The sequence below is a fragment of the Boleophthalmus pectinirostris genome, unplaced genomic scaffold, assembly GCF_026225935.1.
Source record: "Boleophthalmus pectinirostris isolate CB_2022bp ecotype Guang Dong unplaced genomic scaffold, ASM2622593v1 HiC_scaffold_8, whole genome shotgun sequence".
Lineage (NCBI taxonomy): Eukaryota > Metazoa > Chordata > Actinopteri > Gobiiformes > Gobiidae > Boleophthalmus > Boleophthalmus pectinirostris.
In genome coordinates, this window is record NW_026571515.1 from 23,309,862 (window position 1) to 23,321,887 (window position 12,026).

Consider the following 12,026-nt stretch of genomic DNA (forward strand, 5'->3'; position numbering starts at 1 on the left):
AGTTTTTGGAGTTTTTTTGAAAGCAGGGCCCTCTCTGCCTCACACCCAGGGGAGCACAGCTGAATGGAGAGGAAGGGCCAGAGAGGAGCCTGATTGAGCGGCTATATAAAAACCCTCATCTGTCAATGTTTTCTATCAGCTATTCAGGCTATTCCTGATGTGCTTTCCGGCTCACTTCAATTGTCCCTATTTTTATTCTCGCCGTCCTCACTTCCCACCACTCGCACAAAGCCGTCCAGTGTTTGAATAATGCAACGATTCTCGATTTATTATTCTGGCATTTCCCACAAACCCACTGCTGTTGTCTGTTATTGTCTGAGTTCAAAATATTACCCAAATGTGACATAACTGAGCAAAATTGGGAATAGATTTGACTTTTACAGCATAAGAGCTCATACACTGGGTATATCTGTCATTCGGAAATACTAACTTTTCATAGAATTTGCCTTATTTATAATTCTTTAAAGGTCACAATATTACACAAAATTAACTCTTGCCATGTTGTTACCTCATCAGAACCATACCTGGAGTTGTGTTTTGTTTCATTCACACATGTTTGAGTAATCTTTTTTATTAGTCTGTCTACATCCACCTTGTGATGTCATGAAGCAGTAGTTTTCAAATTAATGGCTCCTTTTACTTTTAGTTCTGTAGATTGGCAATTTGAGGTCTGAAATTATCCAAATGATTCTAATGAAGTTGCATAGAGCCGTAGAGTTATAGAGTGGAGCAATTCAATCCTTGTGTCATTCATTTATTTTTTTTTTAAATAAAGCCAAAAATAAGAAAATGAAAAAACAACTATTTTCTTCATTATTTGTCTCCAAAACCAAAATGAAAAAAATGGATAATGACTTGTTTCCTTGGCTTTAAACTGCGATGCTGAACCAGGACTGAACCAGGACTAAAACAGGACTAAAACAGGTCTAAACCAGGTCTAATCCAGGACTGAACCAGGACTAAATGAGGATTATACATCCTTTACACATTATATATATATATATATATATATATATATACATTATATATTTTTGAAAAAACAAATGAAATTTATGATACACGGATTCAATTCCTGTATTACCACTTCCTGTATTACCACATGGCATCATAAGTTGGAACAGCGTTTCTAGTGTGAGAAAAGACAACATTAACAACATTATAACTTCAGAATCATCAGAAAATAGCATATGGCCTTTTTGGTTGAGGCTCTGCCACCTGCTTGTCTACATTGAGTTGTTATTTTGTTTCCTGGAAAATTTCACACCATGGGGTCTTACATTCTTATTGTGAGTAGGATGTCCCTTTCACAGATCTGACTTGTAATTTGGTCAGGTGGCACTGTCTCTCTCCATCTAGATAGATGAGTTAACATTCCAGATGAAGTTACATCTCAATGGCATGGAGAGAAGAAGGTGACGGACCCTCCATTAGATAACCATTTGCAACCCAAACAAAAGAACAATCTATAACTGTTGTTCTCAAACTTTTCATGCCACAGTTTGAGAAAGACTAATCACTGACTCTTGCCTCACACACTTTGTGTTTTGGAAACTCTCAATATTTTATATTGGCTTGGGTCGCAAACTCAGTGCTGCTGTCTGCTTTCATTTCCTTTTTCTTTCTTTGCTAAAATGGGAAATCCTCTTCCACCAGTCACCAGTGTAATCCTGCTTTGAGCTTCTGCTGCCAATAAAGCGTCAGACTCCGTGGATATTGTGAGCAGGTGACAGGTGTTTCCACTGCACAGCTCAACTCGATATAAAACTTATCATTAGGAAAAGTGCTGTAATGAGGAGCCACTTAATGGATTTTCCCCTGAAAGCACTATAATACCCTGCTGCTGCCTTCATGGGATTTCTCTCTGTGTGTCAATGATTCCATGTTTGGCTGAACTTATCTGGAGTCTCCATCCAACAGGAAATTCCTCACACTTATTCATCGAAAGCACCTCTCAGCTGTTTCACTAATGAAAAGTAGGCCTGCTGAAGGACTGTAAATTTTACAATGCATAGATCCAGGCTATGAGTCCAAGAAACTATTCATATCAATCTGTTTGATGTAAGTGATGTGATTTTCCATAATCCTTCTTAAAGGGCCCATATTATGCTTTTTTATGTTTTAATATTTCCACATCACAAACATACCTGGAGCTGTGTTTTGTTTCATTCACACACAAGTCCTGTGTATTCATGCTGTGTTCTGCTCTCAAACTGAAAACACTGTTAACTTGAAAATTACCAAATAATTTTGAGATCTGGAGATGTTGACAGACTAATAATGCAGGATTACTCAAACGTGCGAATCAAAGAAAAACTACAGATATGTTTTTGATGAAGAAACAACATTCTAACATGACTGAAGCTCACAAGAGTCAGTTTTGCCTAATATAGGACCTTTAAATCACCAAATTATTTTGAGTAATCAAAGTTATTCGATTCAGTATATTTTAGCACAAACCACAGTCACAACAGCAGTCACTTTTCACTATTTAACCAACAAAAATCAAACAATGAAATCATCATCAATCAGTAAAATTTAGTCATGAAGATGGCACTATAAAGGTGCAGTATGTAACTTTTCTGGTTGATCGTGTATGTCATTAAACCTATCTATCTCCATGGAAACAAGTAGTTGACGCTTCTAGGCCCAGATACAGGTTTAGTTTGTGTATAATTTCAGCAGAGGTGCGACCACATCTTTGTTTTGCAAGTCTCAAGTAAGTCTCAAGTCCTAGTCAAGTCCCAAGTCAAAGACAAGCAAGTCTAAGTCAAGTCTTGAGTTAATTAATTAATCATGGCATTTATATAGAGGCTTTGCACCGTCACGTGACCCATACAGCAACGATACCTACGCCGCCATGACACTGGGCACACTATGCCATTGACTTCAGTAGCATTGGAGAAACATGGGCAGGTTTTGTTGTGTATTTGGTTGTTCTAGACGCTCTGAATGGGATAAAACAAATCATTTCTTCACTGTTCCTCTGGAAATTACTCATCAGGAGCTCAAACAAGGGAATTATCAGAAAATACGGGAATTATGGCTACAGAACATAAACCGCGAAGAGATTTCCTATGGTACCATCAAGACACACTCACGTCACTTTCATCAAGGTATTTGCTATTTAAATTGTTTCATAGCTTATTTAATGAGAGAAGCACATTTACTGAACTAAAATTTAAAAAGAAAACATTTGCAGTGTGAGTGGCAGTAGAAACTGTATCTTCCAACGCACATATAAACATGTCACTCGTCGTAGGACCGATGTTTTCTTCATTGCCTTGCTTATCCACAACTATGTCTTCTAGAATTAACAGCTTTTTGCGAGCGGATCTTTCTAAAGTTTGCAAGGATCTTTTCATGGCCGATTCTTTTGAGGTTCGGCTCACAGACTCTTCGACTCGTGTGCCATGTTGATCATAGGAGCCCAATGTGGGTTCGCTGAATCGTAAACTAGTGCAGGTTTTCCTGGATAAATTAATGAAATTTTAGTTCAGTAAATGTGCTTCTTTCATTAAATAAACTATGAAACTATTTGAATAGCAAACACCTTGATGAAACTTCGGGAGTCTTGATGGTACCATAGGAAATCTCTTTGCGGTTTATTTTCACTAACTATAATCCGCGTCTTTTTTTTTCAATAATTCCCTTATTTGAGGTCCTGATGAGTAATTTCTAGAGGAATAGTGACGAAAGGATTCGTTTTATCTCTTTCAGAACGTCTAGAACAACCAAATACACAACAAAACCTGCCCATATTTCTCCGATGCTACTGAAGTCAATGGCATAGCATGCCCGGTGTCATGGCGGCGTAGGTACCGTTGCTATATGGGTCATGTGACAGGGTGTAAGAGGACTGGCATCTGACCTATGGAAGATGTGAAATCATGGCTGTTGCCATGATATCTTACGGGATAGACTTGCACAAAGTTTGGACAACAGCCTCTGACAGGGGTTAACTTTGATGACACTCTGCCCTTCCCCCACTTGCTTGAACCTCCCTATCTCGGACCTGCACTCCCTGCATGAGGTAACGCACAAAGACCCCTAAAGGATTAAAGATTTTTTACAAACTAACTTTTGTACAAAGTTTCACCTATTGATAATTCAATTGACCTAAGTTTGTTCACCGACTACAATCGACAAATTAAAGACACTATGGGATTTCTGATGGAACAGTTTCTGAATCTCAAGTCAATAGACTGTCTCCAGAGAAAGAAAGGAATGAAATTCAATTCACTCACTGAACTATTGCCAGTGTGTTTAATACTGATTTTGTAAATGTCATGTGAATACTTTCTTTGTGTAAAACTGTTAATGTACATAGTGTGTAATATGTGAGCTACGTCATAAAACCCCCACTCAACTAACTTACATTCCACACGCAAACCCACCATTGGTCAGTTTTTCTCGCTTATCTTAAGACTTAAGACAAGGAAAACAGACCTCAGCCCAGAGAGATGCCAGTGTTCGCAGATTGCCTAGTTCTGACCGGTTCTTTCAGATCTCTGTTCAGCAGAAGATCGCTGAAACAGTTCATCTTAGAATGGTCAAGATGTAGTAGAGCCGAACAAAAGGGACAACACCCGAGTTCTCCCTCTGTTCAAGGTGTGCCAGTTGCTTGACGTGTTTTTATTCAAATACCTGTAGCTGATCTGATTTGAAAGCAAAGCTTTCATATTTTTTTCAAATTTAAATATTTGCATTTTTGCAGACATAGTCTTTTTGACTTGATTAGCCCTAATCTGTGACCCGTGCTGTTAGACCTCACAGACACAGAAACGTGTCCTCCAATCCTCTGGAACAGAGGAGAGCGTCCATCTGCCTGACGCCGACTGAGCCTGGAAGATTCATCAGATCACGTGGCCTTGGTCCATTTCTTTGCGTTTGATTCTTCAGAACCGACGTCCTGAGAAACTCAAACCCTCATTGGACCCAACAGGACTGGACAGCTCCACGCTCCCCGGGTTGTATGCGCACTGTTACAGAATGGCTTGTTGTATCAATCTAGACTCAGCACAGAACTTTATATAACTCTTGAAGTTGTGCCTAATCTCACATTTCTAGACACCAGTTTAGAGCGACCTCCACTCATTTGCATATTTGATATTTAAATGCTGTCTGTTTAACTTGGTCAATAAATATCCATAAACCTTAGTTTGCTTTGGTGAATAGTGATGTTGTTTCCAGTGATGTCATTCAGAATATGCAGGTCAAGAATTTATGAACCTTCAGATCAATTGTTTAATTAATTATTAATTAATTAAATAACATAGGTAATTGATTAAATTGGATTGGTAATATTTCTCAACATTTGTTGAGTGGTGCCCCAAATTTACTTCTAGTCAGAGCCAAACACTCACAAAGGCCACGTGAGTGCTGCTTTAATTTAGAACTCCTAAATTCCAATCTGTAACATCAATTACCCCCCCCTCCCTTATAGTATATAAGAGCTGTTAATAATAATTTAGTTAATTTTCCTTTTTAAATGCCTTGACAAGATCTTAGTGTGAATCATTCTGTCTGAATAGAAAGAATTCAGATTTAAAAGTGCTTCTCAAGTCTTCTCAACTCACAGGCCTCAAGTCTGAGTCAAGTCACAAGTCATAGTCCATTTTATCAAGTCAAGTCTCAAGTCCTAAAGACAATGTCTCAAGTCTGACTCGAGTTCAAGTCACGACTTGCAAGTCCCAATCTCTGAATTTCAACAATAAAATTTCGATGAAACACAAGCGTTTTCCGGTGGGGTACGCTCCACCAGAAAATGTACATAGCGCACCTTTAAGTATCCTATAGCACAGCCTGTTGAATGACTTTTGACACAGCATCTCAAAACATTTCTTAAAATACTGCATATGGAAAACCTTAGAATCTTTTCTTTCCTGTGCAACGCCAACATCAGCAGACAGCATGAGTTTGAGTACCATCCCCACATGACCCAAGAATAAAAACACAAATGTCACACAAAAAATAAACATCTGTTATAGATTCCAAGTGACAACACAGTTCTTCTATAGAGAGCATTTATTTGTAAGATCTGGAAACATACAGTATTCCCAGTGTTTCCTCTCCTCTTCCTCCTCTATCTCAGAGCTGAGTACAGGTGTGTAGTCTTGGGCCCATTTATCACTCAGCAGCTCATTCCTTAAGGCCTGGGATTTGTTTTGTGACACTTGGAGATTTTAGAAGACATCGGAAGCCTCCCCTCTTCTCCAACACTATTCCCGCATCTCTTTTAAGAACCTCTAAATCTCTCTCCTCCTGTCTCTCTTCTGGACGTTATTCACCGTGGCTGAGTCTCCTACTGTATCCCACTGGCTCTGCCCCATCACTTGTGCCTGTCCTGACCGGATCTGAGTTATGGAGCTGTGGTCTGGAGAGCAGCAGGCAGAGCTCTTATCATGATTTCCCTGTTATGCCTGAGAAAGGGTGAGATGTGACTAAAATGTAATGGGTTATACTGTATATGTATTTTAGTTATAGTTTACTTTAATGTACCTTCTGAATTTCAATAGAGAATTTGGTAGAGCAGTCAGATCCACTAACTCACAGGTTGCAGGTTTGATCACAGGTGAATATTGCCATTGTGTCCTTGAGCTAGACACTTAACCTGCCTTAACCAGTGTTTGTTTGAGTGCAAAGTTCTCGATTTATGAGGACTAGAAGGAGTGGTAAAAAGTTCACAATTGTTGCAGTAACCGCACAATATCTATCTGCACATCTAGGTTGTAGCAGATTTATTTAAGTTCTTTAAATTAAGTCACAAGTCCTAAGCTTGGAATGGTCATTTCATCAGGAAGGGCATTCAGTTTAAAGTGAAGCCAAAGACCCAGCAAACCAGAGATTAGAAAGAGAGCTGCATTCTTTAATTCAAGCAGTTTTATCAAAAATGCATGTATAAAGAGGCTAAGGGCTGCATAAAATTACAACTTGTGCCAAAATGTGTGCTATCTTTCCCAACATTCCATAATAGTGAGCAGCTCCTGAGAAACAATGGCTCTTCGTTTGGGGTATATTTAACAGGGATATTAAGTAAATGACTCTTAATTACCATTCTTTATAAAGCCTCAGTGTAGTTGGCCCTGGTCCCAGACGGGGTCTCAGCTCATCACAGGAGCCCCGACTGTCTCTGCTCTGATACTGCTGCTCTCACCACTGCAATTATGTGTCTGAAGAGACCAGCTTCTGTCAGAGTGAGGGAACCAGCTCTTGTCAGTGTGAGAAGACCAGCTCCTGTCAGTGTGAGAGGACCAGCTCTTGTCAGTGTGAGAGGACCAGCTCCTGTCAGTGTGAGAGGACCAGCTCCTGTCAGTGTGAGAGGACCAGCTCCTGTCAGTGTGAGAGGACCAGCTCCTGTCAGTGTGAGAGGACCAGCTCCTGTCAGTGTGAGAGGACCAGTTCCTGTCAGTGTGAGAGGACCAGCTCTTGTCAGTGTGAGAGGACCAGCTCCTGTCAGAGTGTGAGGGGTGGTGCTGTCACCATGCAGAGTGGAGCCAAGGGCCTCAGGCTCCTGTACATGTAGGACCTCAGTCATTAATACAAAGGAAAAGGGAAAAAAAACATCAATAGCTTGCAGTAGTGAGAAAACAATATTGTCCACTTTGCATATGTTTTTTGCATGTTGATATTGACAACAACAACAACAACAACAAAAATCAACTTCAATTTCTCCACTGTGAGTTTTTTGAATGTTTCAAAACTGTGATAGTATTTGTATCACTGGGATCTATAATTATTGTCAGTTGCAGTTTGAGGTTATTAAATTGATATGAGCAGTTTTGGCTCATTGTCAAGTGCTAGAGGATACCAAGAGGGTACACAGCAGGTACAAAAAGATACCAAAATGAAGACACAGCAGGTACTAGATAAAATTCAATGGGAGACACTGCAGGGACAGATAGGATACTGGACAGGACACAGAAGGGGATAGACCACAGGTACCAGAGCTTACCAAAGTTGATACACTAGTAAGGTAGCTTGTACCCACCAGGGGCAACTTCATTCCCTTTGGGAACGTACTGAACTGCTCCAAAATGTGTGCCAAACACACATAAACATATAGGGTTGGGGTTAGTTAGCTACAGGTTAGGTCAAATTTTCAATCATTTGAAGTGAAAGTATAATCCTGTGTTTTATAAGCAAATCTATTTATAGATAAAGTACCAAGTCATGTCTCTGCAATGGTCCAGGAGGGTTGAGGTTTGACTCTTTGTGTGTAATGAAAGTCTGTTCTTATAGGTTTTTTCTACTACTGCACTGACCCAGTGTTTCATCACTAACTGGATGCCTTTTGATTTTTTTGTTTTCATAAGCTGAAGCATTTTTTCAACAAAATTATAATAATTTTCCCAAAAATACATCTCTGACTTGGGGACTATAGCCCATTACAGATAGTGACATCTTAAAAACATGTCATTGTAAATTCTGGTTCAAGTGTGGTTTAACCAGGGCATGTCAATTTAACAGTTAATTACAAGCCTTATGCCATTTTACTCATATTCATAAACAAGCTACAACACAATCAATACTGTATTTACATCACCACAGCTCATCTCTCCATTAATTCACTTTTGCATTCTGTCAATATGTATTTTTCATCTTTCACTCTGTCTTGTCAATAAACAGTATATGAATCTAGTTTTGGCTCAGTTCCTTGTTTGAGCGCTGAGTCTCATAAATATCTTTCTTAACCACCAACCACAGCAGTAATGTCATGCCTTGAGCCGTGCAGACAGACTAGTGCAGTGTGCATTACAATGTTTGATGACGACCACTGCAGACATGCCAGGAACTTTACAGATTACAATATAAACATCATGGGCTAGATTGCATGTATACATTGCTATGTGATTATCCTCGGCACATTTAAATATCTTTTCAGATATTCACTGGCCTAATTATTTGTACAAAAAGATTTTCGTATGTATATAATTGTTTCCTTATCTTGAAAAAGTGCTTCTGTTTATTTGAATCCCTCTTTATTCGTATGTGGGAGAAGTCTGAATGTGCTTGGCAGTGAGTTTATTATGTTATGAGGACACTAATCTGACATGCCACAAGCCATGGGATAGGAGCCCACTATTGTGTAAGCGAACCACAATTTGGCTAAACTTGGGACCACTCGACACTGTGCAAAGTAGTGAAGCCATAGGGTTTGAGGGAAAATTCATGTTTAAACTGTATTCAAACAAGAATTGTAGAATTGAAAGTGCATGTAGCATGCACTCTTACTGTAAAACACAGGTTTTTCTCAGTATATGGACACACCATGGCTCATGTGAAAGCTCAAAACCTCCAGAATTCACTCACTGGGCTACAGAAGCTGCACTAGCATTGATTCATGATTGGCTGCAAGTGCTGGGGTTTAGGTGATGATTCAGATCAGAGACAGTAATTTTAGGTTTAAACCAACTGGATTTTACTCATAAAAAAGTAATCATCAAACAACAAGAGAGTAATTTCCAATAAAATCAAAAGCAGCTTTTATTTGATCAAATTCTGACTGTGACAACAGTTAGTCTGTTACTAAAGGTCTGTCTTGAATCCATCCATGATTTTAACTTTTTAAATGCAGCATTTAGTGACTGCATGGACAGTGCAGCCCAGACTGCACACTATAAGATAAAAGATATGAAAGCGAGTGCACTTGTGTCAGCTGTTTCCTGCCTAGAGTAAAGAGATTCACTTTGAGACTCTCATCTGTTCAAAACTTGTAAATTATATGCAATTCAAATGTAGATTAGATAGATGGATTTCTAATACTGTATTATCCTGAGGAAAATTCATTATAAACATAGCTCAGAAAATGTTTTGTACAGAAAGAAAGCTGCCAATGCTCAGAAATATAGCATACAGGTCAAATCTAATAGACTTTTCTAACACCTGAAACATGGCTGGTTAGTGTCTGAAACGTTTCTTGTGTGTGGTAATTATCTGGTAATAGTGCAACACTAACTATTCATACATTTTTCAAGTTATTTTGGCATTCCATTGTTTAGATTGAGAACAGTCTCTGTACATTATACGACTGTGTAAAGCCCTCCAAAAGCCTCTATACCTGCATTGACTCCTCTGCATGACATTTGGGGGAAAAAAAGACAAATTTCACACATTTTTGCACATATAAAAGGCACAGTAGAAAGATGTCCAACCATCCATTTTCTTCACCCCAGAGACATAGTCCCTCCAGCATGGCCTGGGTCTTCCCCGAGGCCATGCCCGGACCACCTCCCCAGGGAGGCATCCAGGAGGCAGCCGTAACAGATGCCCGAGCCATGTCAGTTGCTCCTCTGAACGTGGAGGAACATCAGCTTTACTCCAAGCTCCTCCGTGTGGCTGAGCTCCTCTGCCTATCTAAAAGGGAGCACCCAACCACAGTGCGGGAAACTAATTTCAACCACTTGTATCCGCGACCTTGTCCTTTTGGTCATTACCCAAAGCTCACGATTGCATAAACCAATAAAGTCATTATTGTCCTTTTTGGTATTTCTCGTGTTCTTGCATTTCTGTATTTCTCTGTCCGTGACTGTGTCTGGTGCTCTGTTGTATTGGAGTGCAGCAGTGGTGATGTTTTGCTGTTAGGATATGACAGCGCAGCTCAGAGTCACACGGACAATACACATGTGGAGTACAGAGGCTTCATAATTGCATACAAAGACCTAAAGTCAGGTCAGGCCTCTCCTATATCAGGGAGAAGCAAATCAGGCCGTACATCGAACAAGTTATCCTGTAGTGTGTTGCAGCCATTACTCCAGCCATGAGGGGCCAGTGTAGGAACAAATCATTATCTAGATTGCCATATAATGCTTTAGTGGAGGTCTGTACTCTGAAAACACAACTACAATTTTTTTCCCCCATGGGGTCTGTCTCATTGCAAACATGAATAAAATCATTAGACTAGGCGTGTTATGCTAAATGCAGGATCCTGCCAAAGGAATACGTCTCGAGAGCCTGGAGGAAACACAGAGCTCCACATAGATGAGAGGAGCACTGTGTTTTGCCAGGTGTGGTGTCAGAGCTGACAGGAGTACTCACCTCTATGTCCAGATCCATGCTTCGTAAAGAGGAGGCGACTGGTCCAAAACAAACATGTAAGGAGAGCAGCTGAGTTTAGACACAGACATGAGGATTGAAGATCTGCCTCCAGCTAATCATATTCCATTCACACAGCCTCCAGTCTGGATCCTTTCCTGCACCTCCGGGCACCCAAGATAGCAGGATTTGTGGGTAGACAAACAAAGAGCTGCACGGAGACGGAAACCCCTGCCGTGCACTAGTCATGTTTAATGGGCAGATTGGGGAAGTTTTCATACGGATGGATTGTTTTAGCTGTCAATGCTTAATCTGCTGAGAGCACTGAAAACATGCCCCTGTCTTGTAAAGAGGCGTGTAGGTTTGAGAGAGACTGCCAATAGAATAACCTCATGGGGTAAACAATTCAATGATAATAATATAAGGTTTCATGATATTGACTGTGCTTCAATCAAGCCTAGTAACTCTTAAGGCGCCCACATTACGCTGTTTTCTTATCTGTGTATCATGTGTCTTATGCTTTATTTCATTTACATATGTTTAGGCTGAGTTTTTCTCTTAAGTGGAAAACACTCTGTTTCACCTTGTGATGTATGTGGTAATACAGGAAGTGCTCCACTGTAATTTTAATCTGCATACACCTTCACTAGAATCATTTGTACAATTTCCGCCCTGAAATTTGAAATCCCCAAAAGGATAGGTAAAAGATAGCTGTTAAAGTGTTTCTTCATGACATCACAAAGTGGAACAGAGCATCTGGAGCTTTGGAGATGTAGACAGACTAAAAATAAAGGGTTATTCAAACATGTGTGAATGAAACAAAACACAGCTCCAGGCATGTTTTTGAGGTAAGAACTTTAAAATATGGCTTAAAGCTCACAAAATGTAACATAAGACCTTTAACATAAGTGCTCTGTGTGAGACTAACTGAGCATAATTATTTTTGCTATTTGTTTGTTTTAGTTTGAAATATAATAAAGTACTTTTTATATGTA